We start from the raw sequence: 20,304 nt of genomic DNA on the forward strand, positions 1-20,304 counted from the left end.
ATAAGAAAGTGTTCAAAATTCTTAGCAATCAGCGAAATGCAAATCAAAACAACTCTGAGATACATCTTACTCCTGTCATATGTTTCTTAAAAGAAGGCATACGAATTACCAACTATATGGGAAAGTGTTCAGTAGTATCAGAGAAATGAAAGTTAAAACCAGATGAGCCATCGCCTCACACTTTTCAGAATGGCTTTATAATCAATATCGACAAAAGATGACGACTATGGTGAAGACATGGACAAGAAGGAATTCTTGCATGCTGTTGATAGAAGTCTAAATTGGCACAGCTCATAAACAAAAAAAGGAGGTTCTGAAACCACCATTCTAGAATATGTCTGAAGAGGGTAAAAACAATGTACCAAAGAGATGCATAATGCTTCCCAAAGTCCAAGATCCTTCACAGTTCTCAAGATACAGAACAGGCTGCCTGTTTGGTGACAACAGGATATGAAGAAAATGTAACATGTGACATCAGTGTACATGTGTGTACACGTGTGCGTGAGTAAGTGAGTGTGTGTGTATGCAGTGAAGTGCTATTCAGCTCCAAAAGTTTGCAAGCAACTATTTGTATGAACTTAGAAAGCATTGTACTAAATAAAATAAAGTCGACATAGAAACCTGTATAATTTCAAATCTGTGCAAAATCTCAAATATGCTAAGTTCTAGAAGCAGTGAGTTGGGTGGTAGGTGTGATTTAAAGGTACAGTGCTTTAGCTGCAAAAGAATATGTTCTAGTGGTAAAATATGTAGCCTTTTACTGGTAGTTGACTGAATTAATGGTTGTTCCTAAGTGTCCTTACATACACACACACACACACACACACACACACACACTCACGCACGCGCGCATGCACGCATGCACACATGCTCAATAAATACATGAGATGATGAACATGTTAACTTAATAAATTATGGACTTCAATAATGAATAAACTGAAAAAATACAAATAATGGTGCTTTTTTTTTTAAGAAATTCACTTTTCCCAGCAGGATTCTTTTCATGAATTTCTGTGCGCCCTGGGTTCTAGCCACCCTCCCCAAAGCACCTGAGTGGTTTAATCAGTGACAGGTGTAGTTCAGTACAAGTAGGATGTTACGTGGACAGAAAGGAAGAGAATACAGAATCAGAACTTGTGTTTCATGCCAAGCACAACACATAGCCAGCACTCTCCTGATACTTCGAGGTAAATGAGTCATATCTGTTTCCACAAATTCCTAAATCATTAAATGAAAGTCCATTATTATAGTTCATTAAGCCATGAAAAAGACTAAAATGACGAACTGAATCCTTTGTACTTTCGCATCATAAATCTTTAGGAAAGACCTGTAAAATATTCTTAAAACTCTCATTTCATATTTTGTTTTTTTTAAGACAATACAGAGACCCACACAAAGTTACACAGGTAGATGATCCTGGAATACTTTTACATTTCAGAACCTATTTACATCTCTCTTAGATTCTAATGTATGCTTTGAGACTTGCTGTAGGAATGTGTCTCAGAGCAATGCTATTATGTGCAGCCCTGTGACCATTTGTGAACATTTATATGAATTCCTCATTGCTCATGCAAATAAATGCCATATTGAACATTCAATATGTCTCCGTGTGCAATATCTCACTAAAAGTATTCCTTTTTTCAATCATAACGCTACACATTAACTTACTATGAAGCTATTAAATATTCCTATTACTGTGTGATTCTGCACATCATCCCCGGGATAGTGTGCTATAAGCTATGTGATGTTCTTACATACTGGTGCCTTGATCAGTGGAGCTGGGCTTTATTACCCCTTGCATAGAAATTAGTAGAACACAGATGCTTGCTATGAAGACAACTGTTCTTACTTGGATTGCTCCATCCATACAGTAAATATCATGGACACTCATGGAGATCTTAATGTTAAAATCGATAACAAGTATAAAATGAACAGCAACATCTTTCAAACAACAAGATAATCAAAATTCACTTAAAATTGCTATTGTAAGATAACTAAAATAATTTTGAATAATAAATGAATTGCTGGAGGTATCATCATCCCATTCCCTAAGAAGTCAAAAGTACAAACTGGATAAAACACACCATTTTCAACAAATGATGCTTCTCAAAGTAGATGGCCACATGTAGAAGAATGCAACTAGATGTATATTTACCACCCTCCACAAAACTGAAATTTAATGGAACAAGGACATCAACATAAGGCAACATATGCTGAACCTAACAAAAGTGAAAGTAGAGAGTCATCTTTAATTCTTAGGCATGAGGAAAAGTTTCTGAATAGCACATTGATAGCACATGCACTTAACTACTAATAACTAGGACTAGTGGAACTGCAAATTTTATGTATGGCAAAGGACACCATCATTCAGGCAGAATACAGAATGGGAAATGATCTTCACCAAATATACATCTGATAGAGGGTTAATATCAAAAATATATGAGGAACTAAAAAACTGGGACATTAAGAAAACAAATAGCCCAATTAAAATGGGGCAAAGAAATAAACAGAGACTTCTCAAAGGATGAAACACAAATGGATGAGAAACACTTAAATGCTCAACATCCTTAGTCAGCAGGGTAATACAAATCAAAACTAATTTGAGATTTCATCTTATTCCAGTCAGAATGGACAAGATCAATAAAAGAAATGATAGCTTATGCTGGCAAGGATGTGGGAAAGAGAGATATTCATTGCTATTGGGAGTACAAATTTTTATAGCCGCTATGTAAATCAGTGTGGCAGTTCCTAAGGAAGCTAGGAATGAACATAGTTCAAGATACAGCTATACCATTCTTGGGCATATATCCAAAGGACTCTAGATCCTTCTATAGAGACATTTGCTTACACATGTTCATTGCAGCTCTTGTTGTCATAGCTAGAAATTGGAAGCAGTCTAGAGCCTATCAAGAGATGAGTGAATAAGGAAAAATGTGGTATATTTATACAACAAAATGTTATTTAGTTGTTAAAAAAATGGAATCCAGGAGAGGATCTCCCAGAGAATGAGAAACAAAATATATAGTTTTGTAAAGACATGGAACACGAGTGTTAAATGGGAAGGAAGATGAAAGACAGGGTTAAGCAGGAAATACTTGGAGGGACAACTAACACTAAGGGCCATTTGAGTAATCATAGGATAGCCTACTACTGTAGAAACCTCTTAAATAATACATATATGAAAGAAATATAAGTAAGCTCACCAAATAATGCAGAAGATAATGCCCCAACAAGACATCTTTCAATACTAAATGAAACCTCCAGTGCTAGGAATGGGTTACATATAGTTGAGTCATTGGATGAAGGGACCTCCTGGAAACTCCTGAATATCTCAGGCTATAGTTTGCTCTCTACAAACTTATATAAGGCCTTGTCCCTGAGGACACCACTTGTATCTCACTAAACGTGGAAAAGTTCAGCTGGTTCACACATAAAGCCTTCAGCCCTACAAGTGTGTGTCGTTGGTACTGGAAGCTACTCTGCATACTACCAGAGAGAAAGGTGAACCAGCCTACCTACAAATCCTGTGGTCTACAATGATGGCCTTCCTGCATAATATGCTGATGAAGGAATGGCACATCCTGACTGGATTTAAAGCCTACGTCATGAGAAGGGCCATATGTCTGATACTGCTTGGGTGGCCAAGAACTTATGACTAGATAGGCCATGAACCTAAGGGAAAAGCAAATAACACTGTTCTGATGAAAGAACATAGATATAAAATGATCCCCAGTGACATTCTGCTATGCTTGTAGATTGCCTCACTCATCCATAATCAGAGAAGCTTCCTTTCACAATAGGTGGGAGCAAACGCCGACACCCACAACTGCATAATACAGAGAAAGTAAAAGACCTTGGAACACCCAGTTATAAATGGTTTCTCTCCAACAAACACCACCCTTCAGAGTTCAAGAAACCATCTGCAAGAGGAGGTAGAAATATTGTAAGATCCAGAAGGGATGAATGACACCAAGGAAACAGTGTCTTCCAGACAAAACAGGACTGACAGGCATGTGAACTCAGAGAGACTATGGCAGCATGTGTAAGGCTTTCCCAGGTTCAAGCCACATGTTGTCCCAGCACTGAGAGGTGAAGTGGACAAAAGCTCCCATTCCTAGTCAAAAAGCTATTTCCAATAGACATGTGCTTGCAAAGAAAAAATTAGTTTTTCCAATAGAGTATCAATTGGTAAATTAGTCACTTTTAAGAGTAGGCCCTATGCCCACCACTACATGACCACCACAAAAAGAACTCAATGGTATTTTTGCATATTTACTTTTGATTTTATATTGCTCTATTTGGACATTTTTAATCTGACTGATATTTTGCTTGTATATTTTTGTTTTTCAATTTTGTGTTTGTATGGTGTATGTATGAACACACATGCAAGTGTTCTGTGTTTTTCCTCAATTTTTTTCTGGTTTGTTTATGTACCTGTTTGTTTATCTCTAAAGAGAGAGAGAAAGTAAGAATATGTAGTTCTATAGATGGGGAAGCAGGGTGGATCAGGGTGCTGGTATAGAGGAAATTGTGATCAGATATATTGTATAAAATAATTTTTAATAAAAATTCATAATGATTTTTATTTTTCTTCTTGTTCATTTTCTTTTCCTACAAGCCTCCAAGAATCAATTCAGCACACTTATTTTCCTAAAGACTTCCGTGATGTTTCATATGCTGAAGTTAGGTGTTGGAAATTTGGCTGAAATTCTTTTGTCATAGAGTTGTGAATTTCTTAATATATTGTACCTCTCAAAGAAATGAAAATAACAGAATCCTATATTTTATCTGAAAATATCCATCATATGTGTCACCGTCAATGACAATGGGGAGTAAATTTAAGGAAAGTCTCAGTCCACATCCTCATGACAGTTACATGGAGAACATGAAATAAAAGACCCTAAAACTGTAATAAGCATGATTCTGAGGCATAAGCAATGTTGTGTTGTTTACAATACTTCCATATTATGGATAACATGGGATACAAACCAATCTCTTCCCACTGAGATACCTGTCTGCCTGCCCTCAGGATCTGTCAGGAGTTCAGTCCCTGTCTTCATGTTTTCTTGAACTTAAAAGAACATCAATGCTTGGATCAAAGTTCCTCCAATTATGAAGGCCTACTCATTGTGTGAATTTGAGTATACCAGTATAGATTAAGACAAGATGACTATGAAGAGTCATCTCAGGAACAACACTTACTATGCCACTATAGGAACCATCTTTGTCACTGCTTTGAAATTAAGCTTTTTATGTCTCTGTAATCTAGGAATTAAGATCTAAAAATATTGCTATTGAAAGTACTATCTAAATACTATCTAAATATCTAAATATTCTTCTAACTATCAAGTCTCCAGTGAAGAGAGAATTGATGAATTTGACTACCTCATTGGCATGAGTGATATTCAAAGATATCTATGGAATTAGAGTCATGGTTTGCTGACAAGGAGAAGACAGAAGGTGAAATATTGAATTTATAAGAGGGCAATTATTAACACTCTCACTTGTTTCAAGTTGGGATAATATGCTGCTACAAGTGAATGAACTCAAAATTCACATTTCAGCGTTTTTCAGGGACTAATGGGAATCAAATTATATACTATTAGTGAGTGACATCAGAGACAACCATTAAGAAGTATATGTGATTAATCATCAATGGAGCTAAAGTACAAAGTTACAAAAGTGTCTATGGCATCTTATAACATTCATGAACTAAAATTCTAGGGTAAAAATGAGTTTCCAGCTCAGGAATCAGTTTCTAAGGAATGTTAATATGGTGCTTTCAAAGAAAACGGCCCTCAGAGGAATGTGTGCCTGTGAAGAGGGGCTTTGAAGTCTCATATACATACATCTATCTCCAAGCCACACCCCGTGAGTCAGTTTGCTTCCTATTGCTTGCACACGATGTAAAACTCTCAGCTACATCTCCAGCACCAAGACTGCCTGCCTGCATGCCACTGTCATGTCCCACCATGATGATAATGGACTGAACCTAAGAAAATGTTAGTCACCGATTAAATGTTTTCCTTTGTAAGAGATACCATGGTCATCGTGTCTCTTCACAACAATCGAAACCCTAACTGAGACAGAAGTTGGTAGCAGGGACTTGGGTATTGCTGAGATAGGCTGGACTATGCTTTTGTTAGAAGGAATAGGGACTGTGGGACTGTGGATTAGAAAAGCAATTGAACTCATTAAGTGCTGCTTAATAGGCCAAACTAGTAGGAACACGGAAGACAGTGGTGCTAGCTCAGGAGGTTTTAGAGGAGAATATTAATAGGTGGCCTCAAGATCCAGATCATTTGTATGATATTTTGGTTAAGAATGTGGCTTTTTTTTTCTTTGCCCTTGTCTGAAGAGTCTGCTTGAGGCAAGGGTGAAGACATTTGTATTATTTCCGTTGCCAATAGAAATCTCAACACAGCTTGGTGTGGTTATTAGTGGTAACTCCAATGAAGATTTATAATGAAAAGGAGAAATTTAAGGGGGCGGTAAATTACAAAATGTAAAATTTGAGGAGAAAAGGAGTACCAGAAAGTAGAATGGAACCAAATCCTGTATTCAATGATATAAAAAGATTAAACAATGAAATAGAGGTAATGGTGACCACAGGGCAAGATGCCACCTAGGTAAGTATCCAACTTGTGAAAAGAGAAGCTTAGAGCCAGGCGTGGTAGCCTTTAATCCCAGCATTAGGAAGGCAGAGGCAGGTGGATCTCTGTGTTTGAGGCCAGGCTGGTCTAAGATCAGTTTCAGAACAGCCATGCTTAGGCAGTGAAGGAGACTGTTGAAAACACAATGCTGGCGAAGATGTACAAGAGGGCCGTGTTCCAACCCCAGCAAGCAACAAAACTTAGCACCTGTAGCCATGTGGTTCCAGCTTTAGAGTTGAGGATAAAAAAGGGATTGTGGAATTTGTCTCCCTGACTAAGGAAAGATGCTGAGGCCAGGCATGGATCAGAGGTGTTCCTGAATGGAGACCTAGATAGGCCAGTGTATGAAACTATGAAATTGAAGCCTGGATTTCCTTGAAGACACCAAGGCCAAAGCCATGGGATACCTGCCAAGGAAAGGTACTAACAGGGAGTAGAACCAGCCCAAGAGAGAGAAGTGTGTTGCAGTTAACAAAACTAAAAGCAGTTAGAGATCTGAAGAGCATTTTGACATCAGACATGGAGATGCAGAGTTTGTTTGCCCAGTTGGCTTTCAGTCTTGCTTTGAACCAGAATTTCCTCACCATGTTCCTCTCCCTGAAGTTTGGAAAGGTAATGTATATCCTGTGCCATTATATGTTGGAAGTATGTGATCTGCTTTTTGATTTTGATTTTATAGGAAATTATAGTTGGGAGACTGGATGAATCTTAGAAAAGACCTTGAACTTTATACTTTTAAGTAAGTTTGAGTCTGTTATATGAGACCATGAGGGCTTTTGAAGTAGGACTGAATGTATTCTTGAATTATGATATGGCTGCAAGCCTTTGGGGGTCAGGGAGTGGAATGTGGTTGTGTGAATGAAAATGGCCCCTGAACAAAGTACCACTATTAGGTGGTGTGGCCTTCTAGGAGTGGGTGTGGCCTTGTTTGAGGAAGTATGTCACTTTGTAAGCAGCCTTTGAGGTCTCATATATGCTCAGTATCAAAGACCACAATTAAAGAAAAAATGGCTATAAATTTGAAATAAACATGGGTGGAATTAGAGAAGGAAAGTAAAGGAGAAAGATGATGTTATTAAAATCTCAATATGTATATATAGTAAAAAAATCCAGCAAATATTTATAATACCAGAGCATGTAATTTTTCTTTTAGTATCATATCATGTGACATATTTTCACCAATATCAATCATGCATTCATAATCGTCTTGGAACAACCACTATTTTAAGTATCTTAGTCTATTACATTATTCTAACAAAAAAAGCCATAGAATAAATAACAGATATCTATTTCTGATAATTTTGGCATGTAGGGATTTCAACATCAAGGTACCGGCAAAATCATGTCTAGTGAGAATACACTGACTACTTCATACAGGTCAGCCCTACTTCTATGTTCTCATAAAGCACAGACAGTAGGAGAGGTTGGTTAGCTCTGTGGGGCTACTCTCCTTAGGACACTGCTACCCTTGCTGCCAGGGGCTGCAGTCTCTAACAATATCATAATCCTGGATTAACCTTTTACCGTATGAAGTTCAGAGTGTTGCTGAAGAGGAGCAGGTGCATGCAAATCACAGGGAGATTTCAAATGAAGCCCTGCCACCCCAGGACTCATTATGGTTTGCTGTGGGATGACTCTTCTGTGTGCTGTGGATATATGTCATTCTTATTGGTTGATAATAAAAGCCGCTTTGGCCTATAGCAAGGCAGAATACAGCTAGACTGGAAAGCCAAACTGAATAGAGAGAGAAAGAAGGGCAGAGTGTGGAGAGACACAAGCCAGCCCTCCCTCCAGGCAAGAAACAATGTTGTAGAACATTATTTTAAGGTGAGTTAATTTTATTTACTCTCTGGAACATTTGTTTAATGATGCAAAGATGGGTTTGATTAGATAGAATTCACCTGCTGTCAAGGGGCTGGGTCAGCAATGAGCTGACAGGAAGTTGTGGGGAGGAGCCAGGTGGAAAAGGGTTTATAAGGAGGGGAGAGAAAAAGCAAGAGGACTTCTTGGGAGACAAGAGGAGGTGAGTTAAGTGAGCTGTTTGCTATTCAGTCTCTCTGAAATCAGGATTCCACCTCAACCTTAGAATATTGAATTCTTCAGTGGGACAGAGATTTAAATAAGTTTCCTTAATAGCCTTGAAAGAGTCAGTGCCTGAGAGAACAGAATTCCCTCAGGCTCTGGGGCTTGCAGCCTAGCCACTGCAGAGTGGCAGTTGCTGAGTAGGATACCTGTAGCTTAAAAGGAAAAAGCAATTTAAAAAGGAAAACAACAAAACAGGATGCCAGCAGACTGGTGAAAGCCGTGGCCACATGGAAATGCATAGGTTAATAGAGATAGGTTAATTTAAGTGTAAGAGCTACTTAGGAATAAGCTTGAGCTATAGGCCAAACTGTTTGGAATTAATATTAAGCTTCTGAATAATTACTTAGAAGTTGTTGCAGCATGGGGTGGAACAGAGAAACATCCAATTACAGTGATTTGTCATTGGGTTTGGGTTGAAGTCGACTGTTTTTGTGTTTGTCACTTCTATGATGAGTTCAGTTGGTACTATCTCATTATTACCACTGTCTTGGTGGAAGATATCAAGATAAGATTAGATGAATGAGGCAATTATCAGACAGTACAATTAAAAAGAAAACTAGTGGAGTGTGATGGTAAATACTTTTAATCCTAGCACCTACCTGAAAGGCAGAGGGAGATGGCTCTCTGTGAGTTCCAGGCAATCCTGGTTTACATAGCAATGAGACCTGGTATAAAGGAGAGAGAAAAAGATAGGGGCACTGGGGAATGAGGAAGATGAAGAGGAGGGAATAAATATAATAATAATTGTAAAGAGAAACCTTTTCCTTGAGAAAAGCCTTCCCACCAACCTGGTTCCAGAGCCGCATCAGTCCCAAATAAACACACAGGAGACTATATTATGAAGCTGTTGGCCTTGCTTGTTTCTTACTGATTAGCTCTGACTTAAGTAATTACCCCATAATTGTTAATCTAAGTATGTCTCTTACTGGAGAAGTTTCCGGGCTTCCTACCCCATGGCGTTACATCTCGACTCTCTGTGTTTCTCCTTCCCAGAGTCCTCCTGGACTCCTAGTCCCACCTATCTTGGTCCCTATTGGACAACAGTGGTTTACTGACATATACACAGGACTTCCCCCATCATCTCCTCTTCTGTGTAAACAAAAAGAAAGGTCTTAACTTTAACATAGTCAAATTATATATAACAGAACAGTTATCAAGTAAGAACCCAGTTACAATATTTTAGCAAGATTTAAAGAAAATATCATCCATCCCATCCTTGTGAGTCCAAAGTTCTATATGTAGCTTATCTCTTATCATAACTAAGGAAAACTATAATTATAACTATCTGTCTTCAACTCCATCAAAGACCACAGAAGGATAATATATAAACACTAGGATTGACAGAGACATCTTGCTACCTGGACAGTCACCCGAAGTTCCTCTGTAATGTCAGGGCATCCATCTTCATCCCATAAGGCCACAATGAGTCCAGAAGACTTGTCAGCAAAGCAGGAAATTTCAAACTGTCCATCTTCATTGGCAGTCTGTCAGTCATTTTTCTGTGTCCTGTAGAAAGTCTCGTAGACTCTTCCATGAATCAGGAACCCTGAAGGACTGTTTAAGTTCAGTAGTCACTTTCCTGTGGGTTCTGCATGTCCAGTTTATACAGCAACAGTCAAAGAGTCCAGACAAGAGCAGTTTCTTGCCCAAATGGCTAATCTTGACATGTCGAAAGCAAACTCCATAGTGAGTTTCTTCGATGCCCATCTCAGACATATTGGTGCTGCCAGGAGCAGACATTTCTCATTGTCAGCAAAAACCCTAAACCATTTAAATGCCATTTTCTGAAGTTCTTTGAAAGGTTTGAAGACTGCCTATCTATCTCAAATATATTTCTGTATATCTAGAAAACCTAACTTACCTAACTATAAATTCTGACTATTATAAGTAACTATCTATAGTCTGTATTTAATTATGTATTATTTTTTAAAAGATCAGTATAAGCACAATACTTAATCAAGAGGAGAAATATACATATCACAAAATTGACCTTGAATTTGTATCAATAAATGAAAAACCATACCCATACCATAATTCCCCTTTTTACCATTAAAAAGAGATTGGTTGTGATCATTAACCAATTATAAACAACCCAATTTAAATGAAAACAAAGATTTATAAACAAGATGGGAATTAGGACATTGCTCATTCCAAACTGCTTCGTGCTGGAAGGGGGCACTGTTCACACCATGGGGATCATGACAAAACTCAGAAACCTGTATAAGTCCTTAGTTTCAGGGTCTGTAAGACTGCATCATCTTAGCTGTTTCAGTTATTGGAACACTTGGTCCACTACTTCCGGGAGTCTTGGTTCATCAAACCACAGAAGCCTGGAAGGAATTCTCAGATTTTCATTTTCTGTAGAAACATAAACAAAAACTCCTTTCCCAAGTAACATATCCTTATACTTAAATTTTGAAGTCAATGCATTTTCAAAAGATAGAAGTTGAATTAATTCAGCAGCATTTATAATCAAGTGTACTTTAGCAGTTGTTCCTTCCTAAGCAATCAAAAAACTGAAAAACACAATAACATACAGTATCCAGACTCTCTGTGTATTTTCCATCTTTACATGGCTTACTTATTTATCTATTATTACTCTATTTCTTTTAATTTTATTTATTTTTCTCTGAGACAGGGTTTCTCTTTGGAAATCCACCTGCCTCTGCCTCTGGAGCAATCCTACTGGCGTGTGCCACCACAGCCTGCTTCTCTACTTATTTAGCACTATGTCATTTTTTTCCCTCTCAATCTTACATATATTTTTAAACACACTGGAAACCTTTAGAGGTTTTTCTTCATCCAAGTCTGACTTTACTGTAAATCTTTATGTTTTTCTGGCCATGTGTTTTATCTGTTAAAACTGCGGCTGTTTTAAACTGCCGTTTTTCCAAGATGGCAGGCATAAGCATGACTCCAGCTTACCGTCTTAGTCCATGCTGACATCCAGCAAAAGCTGTAGGCTTGGTCACTGGTCACTGCCACTTCCAGCTGTACATACACACCTTTTAATGGTTAGCAGAGCCTCTTAAAAGAACCTTTTTTTGGTTTTTTTTTTTTGGTTTTTTTTTGATGCTGAGTCAGGAAGCCTCACTTAAGCGAGCCAGGAGAGTCTCTGCTTGTTGCTAGCAAAACAGAGCCCACCTGAGAAAATGCTGTTACCAAAAACCCATGCTTTTCTCTGTTCTTTTGTTTCTAAAATTCCTTTAAAGCTTTTGTCATTCTGTGTGGAAATTCATGATCCCACTTCTGATCACCATTATGTAAGAGAAGCCTTCCCACCAGCCTGGTTCCAGAGCTTCATCAGTCCCAAATAAACACACAGGAGACTATATTAATTATGAAGCTGTTGGCCTTGCTTGTTTCTTACTGGATACCTCTGACGTAAGTAATTACCCCATAATTGTTAATCTAAGTATGTGCCTTACCAGGCTTCCTACCCCATGGTGTTACATCTCGACTCTCTGTGTTTCTCCTTCCCAGAGTCCTCCTGGACTCCTAGTTCCACCTATCTTGGTTCCCTATTGGCCAACAGTGGTTTATTGACATATACACAGGACTTCCCCCATCAAACAATAATAAGTAAACAACAACAAAATTAGCCAAAGGGAATTGCATGAGCTTCCTGTGAAGAATAAATAGTTCTGATTCCCAGCTTGGATTCTAGATAGAAGGAGAGAAAAAAAAGGAAGTGCATGATTTACTGAAAATGTGCATCAGTCCCCACTCTATCTATTGCAATGATGAGTTCTCAAAATCATGGCATGATGCGATGGACACTTGTATTGAAAGTCGTGAAACCCCCAGGTTCCAATTTCCATCCATAACTGAAGAAGTATCAAACTCACTGTCCCAAAATCATAACAGTAAAATTTATCAAAACATATCAAACAATTGTATGCAGGCATTAAAATCCAGAAAATATTACTGTAGTAGCCATCAGATATCTTGCTTCAGGGGACTAGGAATGACTGATAATCCTGGATGTTGTGGGCAGAATCCAATGTCCAGTTCATGCTGAGGTCATCCTTCTCACAACTTTTGTAAGTGACTAGACAGTCACAGTAAGACCAAAGACATGGGAGGCAGCAGCAACTCAAATAGTCCTCCCGATATCAAGGAAATTTCATCAGAACTACTTTGCCCGAATCACTTTTTTCAAATCTTCCATCTTTCTTTTTTTCCTTAGTGGGATCTCTTATCTCTCCTGTCTGTTTCCCTTTCTTTCTGTCTTTGTCATGAAAAATTTTCTCCAGTATACATTTGTAAGGCCAAATGATGTTTTGTTATCCTCCTCTTAGATAATTTAGCAAGTGGTACTAAGGTTTATCTGAATCAGAAGATACCAAGAACAATATTTGGAACAAATATTTAACTATAGAATAGGCAAAGAGGATGTACCCGAAAAAAGGTAAGGCCCAACTCTTTAATATTACACAGTAGAAAAGAATACTTTTAAAATAGTAATACAGTTGAATAAAGATACTAAGGACATGTGACCCATTTTAATATCTCCTTTTATTCAATTCCTGTAATCTACTTAGGAGCAGACATATGTGTTTACCTGTCCTCAAATGCATATGACTACTAAGGGGTCACAATCCATAAGTGAAGGTTTGAGGCCAGTGCACGGTATGGCACTAAGGCCAATAAATATGGGAATGACTATTAAATATGACCCCATGGGAACAAAGAAGTGACAAGGAGAATATTTTTTCACTCAACTAACTACTTCCTAAGTTTCCCATCATGTATCAAGGACCATGAGACTATTAGAAGAGCTGCTTCTTTGGACATGTAACAAAGTAGATCTTCCTGGAAGGCACAAACGTCCAGGGCATGATATATACCACTCAGATATCTGTGAAAAAAGCATTCATGACAGGAAGACCCAAGGATATTCCCTGATTCCATGGTTCCATTTGTGTCATACTTCCTGGAAGATGCTATCAGCTATTCCTGCTTATGACTTGAATACCTATCCTGTCTGATCCGCAACTTCATCTTAAAATTTTCTGTGTGCTTGACTTAAGCACTCAATGATATGATAGCCAGGGCTGCGATTATAATTCCTATAGTTTCCTTCCTTGACCTGGACATCAGATGGTTCTCCCACTTCAATGGTTGTCTACTATTGTTACTCAACTGTCATTTCATCTGATACCTTTTCTATGTCTAATTCTCTCTTGGTATCTTATTCTCAAAGGATATAAACAACTTGTGACTTGTAATAAAAAAGGAAACTCTTAAGCTTTACTAAATGGCATGATCAAAAAGAAAAAATTATAAAAAGTGATTTTAACAAATCAAGACTCAATCATATGCTGTCAAAATAATGTTCTTTAAACATAAAAGCAATCTACGTTGAAAGTAAAAGAGGAAAACATTTTTTTGAAACCTTGTCATTGGAAACCTCTATTCACAGATCAAACATCACAGAAAGGGATTTTAGGGGCTCTGAAGGTTGCTCAGTGGTTAAGAATACTTATTCTTCTTCCTGAGAATGAGGGCTCAAGGATTAGCACCCACATAATGGACCCAAAGAAATCTGTAGCTACAGTTCCAGATACATATCAGAAACCCTCTCCTGCCCTTTGAATATACATACCTGCTAGGAAAATGTTCATATTTGTAAAAAAATGGAATAACTTTTAAGAGAGGAGCATTATCAGGGTTGGAAGGAAAAGTCATAGTAATAATGAGATATCTAATAATAATAGAAAAATAATAAAATATATTCTCATGCCATATAAATTAGACTTTAAAATGTGTTTAGAAAAATATAACACATAAAAGAGTAAGGGTAATAAGAACATTTGTCACAGTAATGTGGCTTAACATTTGAAATTAACAAATCTTTTCAAAGTGAAATAGAGGCAAAAATCAACAAATATTGGCTGTGGTTCTACACTGTGATTAGTGGCTTCATAAGCTGATTACCTTGAAAGATTTATACAAGCCAATTGGTGAATTACATGAAAAATAAAACATTTGTCTAATTGTTACTTAAAATCAGAGAGGTATTTTGAAACTTATTTCATGATTCTACTTAAGTCCAACTTCAAAACTTATTTTAGGAAAGACAAAATAAAAAAAAATATCCCTGCTTTTCAAAATCCTGCAGGTAACATAAAAAACAATGAAGTATTGCAGTATCAACTATTTGACAAGGTCCTGGGACCTTGTGGTAGTAAGTTTTGATGTGGCCTCAACAACACCGTAGTTCCAGTCCCAGGGTTTCTGATGCCTTCTGTTGTCCTCCTCATGTTCCTGCCATCCAGGTAATGTACATACATGCAAAGGAAACATTCATACACATATAAATATACTTCTGTCTTGTTACTCTTCGGTTGCTGTGATAACACACCATGACCAAGGCACCTTATAAAAGACAGTGCTAAATTTGGCCTACTGTTACAGAGTTCATGAAGGCTGAGTGAAGGAAAAATTGAGATCTCACATCTTGATCTACAAACACAAGACAGAAAGAGAGTACTAGAAAAGTGTGGGTCCTTTGTAGGCCCCACAGCCTGCTCAGCGACCGGCCTCTTCCATCTAGGCCACGCCTCCTAGTCCTTTGCAAATATGCATTATATACTTTATCTAAGCCTCCAAATATATTAAAGATTGATGTATTTCAAATGTCCACTAAATTGGTGAAATATTTTGTGTCCTTGATTGGTTGTTCCAAGACTTTGGAAGAATATTTCCTAGACAAAATATTGTTGATTTAAAGAGGATATGTGACTAAGGGCTCAGGGACTGCCTCTGTGCTGTCTTTGTTCTCTGAAAGTCCTAGGAAGGAAACACCCATGGTTAGAAAACAGCACCAATAATGGTTGTTTCCACAAATAAATGTTTTAAAATAAGAACAAAAACATCAAGATATGTGAAAGAGTCAAGATAGCTGCATATAAACTGTACACATAGATTAGTCTGAAGAACAAACGTGCTAATGAGAAAGGATTATAATTAAAACAGAAACTCTGGAGAATCGATTCTTAACCTGTGGGTTATGACTCTTTGTGGGGTCACACATTAGATATCCTGCATATCACATATTTACATCATGATTCACAACAGTGGTACATTTTCAGTTATTAGCAGCAATGAAATAATGCTATAGTTTGGGGGTCAATACAACATAAGGAACTGTATTAAAGTATAGCAGCATTAGGAAGGCTCCCTATCAAACTCTCTCTGTGAAAACAGATATTAGACTGTAGACCTTCAAACAGATGAAATGACTTGTATATGTACCTACATGCTGAGGAGAATAAGACAAGCTGATCACTGTATGTGTTAATCACAGAAGCTCTTCCTTAGGCATGTAGAGTATTTGTCAATGGTGGTAATATGGTATAATTTAGTCCATGAATATGTTGGTGATACACTAAATTATGAACATCTGCCACTGTTTTAATCCGTTTGTTTTTCTGGACAGGGAAGGGTAGGAACACAAAACAACTGGCCTTCCTTTCCGATGGTGATGTTCCCACTCTATTCGCTTTCTCATATTTTCTAAAGAGTTTACAAGCTAGTTTTGTCCTCTTCCATCCTACATCCCAATGCATGCTGTAGACTTGATCTGCAGTTTGATGCTTCTCTAGCAGATATCACTTATTATGCTTTTATTTCGCTGTGGCTTTTTATTTTTGAATATATGTTTCTAGCTAATGTGTTGAGTTTATTGCACTGTGCTTTTCAGGTTTAAATCTGGGTTTTCTTTCTTTCTTTTTTCTCCTTTTTTTCTCTCTTTTCCTGACTGATTTATCTATATGTAGGAAAGTAAGAGACTCTTGAAGGATCTATTGTTTTACTATTTTAATGACTTTAAGCTCGACCATACGTTAAACTTCGATAAATCTATGCTAGGGAACATAACACGTAGATATATCAGAGGAGAAATCAAACTCAGTGTTGCATAAAGGAGTTTCTGCTATGACTTTTGCTGATGTTTTCTGAAACACAGAGTGCTCTCTATGGCTGGACTCTAGAATGAAGAGACAAGTAGTACAAAGTCATAGGTAATAGATGGTGACAGGTCATAAAGAAATTACTCTATGTTGTTACCTTCCTAGCTGGAGTGCTGGCTGTTAATTCAAAGCCAAACAAGGGAACTCTTATGCTAGCTTGGGAAATAATCAAAATAAATTATTTTTATACCAAATACAAATTGCAAGTTTGGATTAATCTTGAATTGATGTGTTGGGTGCCAACTATGCTCTACAAAGAAGCAAAAATAAATAAATAAAATAGCTTAAATGTCACAGTAGTACAAGTTAAGGGTGCAATGCTCTGCAATCTAGGCATGGTTACTAACGATACAAGGTAAGGATGTAATACTCCATAATCCATGGTTACTAAGTGAATATCTTTGCCCCTGTGTTGTGAGATTGAAGATCAATCAACTAGTTCCATCAGCATTCATGTGAAGATTTCTTTCCTTCCCTAGCAGGCCCTCAGTTCTGACTTTGCTGATTAAGTAGGTTATGGCTAGGCTGAGAGAAAGCATCCCTTTTGGTTTTCCGTGGAAGTGCCACCAGTGGTGCTCCCCTCCACCACCTCTCCTGCTGTCACCTACTTACCCATTTACTCTTCCTAACTCACTGTCTGTTGTGCTGCCTGTACGTGCTCTTGCCCTCATTTCTGGTGACCTGAAATATCTCCGTGCAGCTTTACTTGCTCACCTGTGGAAGTTTGGTTTCACTTCAGTTTATCTTCCCATTTGTTCTTCCATCTCAGAAATCCAGGTTGCATTTGTCCTCCTAGTGTTTCTAGTTTCCTGTTAAAATTGAGGTCTTACTCCACAGGATTCCTTAGTTTATAATGAATGAAGTTCTCTGGTTTCCTCTTTTCTACTTTAAGCTTGGTATTTTGTCTTTTATTGCTAAGTGTTTCATTGCACTTTTAAGGAAAATATTCACTCTTTTTTCAAAGTTAACTGGTAGTATCAACACTGCTTGATCACAAGGGTGTAATTTTTCTGTGATAGAACCTGTTATAATGAATGCTCTGTTCATATAGCAATAGTGGAAGCTTACCTTAAAATCAAGGTTAGGCTCCAAAGGTACAAATAATGCTACATGTCTTAATTAAATTATCTTTTCTCAGATTTTACAAAAAATATCTCAGAAATTCCTTCTTACCAATCCCTTTTTACTCTGAATACTGTTTCTTTTAGCTTATAATACTGTCTAGAGAACAGCTTGCTGATATTTCTGACATTGATTTCATTTTCAAGGAGACTTCAGCATGTATTAAATAAGAACTTTCATTTGCAAAACACCATGGGGCAAAGCTATAGGCTCCAGGACACTGGGCATATTCACTTTGAAATCTTCATCAATTCTAGGACAATTTCTATAGCATTTTACATATAATGCTACAGTAAGTATCCATTTCTGAGAAGTCACTGTAGATGTAATCTCTTGTCAAGAAGATTACAGGTGGATAAATCCACTATATAAGTTTCATATTTTAAAGCATATTTTGAAGAAATAAATAATTCTACCTTTAGGTCATACAAGAGACATTTAAAAAACCTTGCTATTTTTGTCTTTCATGTATAGCGAGGCAATTTTTATGATACTTGTTTTAATGGGATTGTAATTGCAGCTAATATAAACCATCACAATTGCATGAATGATGGATGTGAGAATGATATGTTTAATGACAATGCATATGATATCTGTAGATATTGACAGATTCTCAAGTGGGGTATAGGGAATAATTATTGTGGCAATAGAGAGGAAAGATAAATTATTTATTTTATGTAGGAGAGCTACACGTCAGATGCGAAATAGACTCATTATTTTTCTCTTATTCCCAAAGGCTTGTTCCAATAAGTGTCTATTGATCCATCTAATCCAATGGCAACCCCTACTGATGGATTAGGCATTTTTATGCTTGAGATTCAAAGTTCTTTTGTAAGAAAGTCAATTTTTCATTTGTCTAGCTACTTACTTTTCAAAAATTTAAATTTTCATAATCTTAGTATCATAACAGGCAAAATATAAAGTCTGTAACTTTTCATGGAATTGTTTACTTTGAAAAACCAGGAAATAAAAATTCTGGAATAAAGAAAAGGTATAAAATCGAGACCAGACAGTTGCTACTTAACTCCATAATATTGTCACTCTAAGAATATGAGAGTCTGATTTCATTTTTTATTGTGGTTTTGTGTGTGTGTGTGTGTGTGTGTATATGTGTGTGTGTGTGTGAATGTATATATTTGATTTCAACACACTTTTCAGAACAGCAAGTCTTTTGTATACTACAGTCACCAATAGCATGGCAACTAATAATGATGATAATATTATTTTTCTAAGACTATACAAATAATATCATAAAATTATTTAAAATGTCTTTTTGCTTACAAAATTTAATTTACAAAGAACACTGTCATATAGTTTTATGATATATATTCTTTGAGGCAATGTTTTCCAAAGCTATTCATTATGAATTATTAAAAGCAGTTATAATATATATGAATATATATGCTGTTTTCATAAGAAACAGATGCACACAGAAGTTCTTTTGGCCTTGAAATTTTATGCTATAATTTCTTCTTTTGATTTTAATATGATGTATTGAAGATAATGGGGAAGGGAGATATATAAGGGAAGAAATTAATTCTGTCATTCAGTTGGGAAATGTGAGGGGAAAGGGTTATAAGAGAAGAACAAAAAGTAGACTAGGGACAAGGCCAGAACCAAGAAAGAAGACTGAAAAGCCATGCTGAAGAAATTACAACCATTAATAATATTCCCCTTAGAGGTAACGACTCAGACAGTCCCCTGGTGAAATGCCACTATTCACAAGGAAAGTTGGGCTGAAGAACATTGGTGTGACACTTACTCTCTTCCTACCAGACAGAGCCAGTTGTCATGTTCCATCAGAGAAACACAGCCACATAAAAAAAAGAAACAAAACCTAGGTAATAGAGTAGGATTACTAAATTTGGGGGAGACAGTGTTTCTGTGTGCTTTTAACACCTCAAAGTGCTATGTAGTAAGAAATAGTAAGAGCTACAACTGCAGAACTCCAAGGCTGAAACAAGGGTCTACAGACAATTAAAATGTGTACTTTACGCCATTAAAGTTATTCTTAAAAACCGAGGTGTTTCTGTGCAGCACACACTAAAGTTATCTCTTGTAGAACATTCAATTAGTTATTACAAATTGATAGTACTTGTGTTGCCTATTGTGAAACCCATTCATGCTTGGCTACAAACCATGACGGTATATGCAAAAAAAAAAATAAGAATGTGAATTACCCAAGCCAAACAATGATGAAGAACTGAAAATAACAATGATAGATTTTTGCTGACTTGTGAGAAATTGCACTCAACTTATGACTGTGCATTCTAGCAAAAGTCAAGGTTTTTCTTGATTGGACACATTACATTTGGTTCCTATGTATGGAAACAACAAAAGGGAAACACATTTTTAAAAAAAACAAGAAATTGCCGGGCGGTGGTGGCGCAAGCCTTTAATCCCAGCACTCGGGAGGCAGAGGCAGGCGGTTCTCTGTGAGTTCGAGGCCGGGCTGGACCGATAGCCCC

The sequence above is a fragment of the Mesocricetus auratus genome, unplaced genomic scaffold (genome assembly GCF_017639785.1).
Source record: "Mesocricetus auratus isolate SY011 unplaced genomic scaffold, BCM_Maur_2.0 Super-Scaffold_100010, whole genome shotgun sequence".
Classification (NCBI taxonomy): domain Eukaryota; kingdom Metazoa; phylum Chordata; class Mammalia; order Rodentia; family Cricetidae; genus Mesocricetus; species Mesocricetus auratus.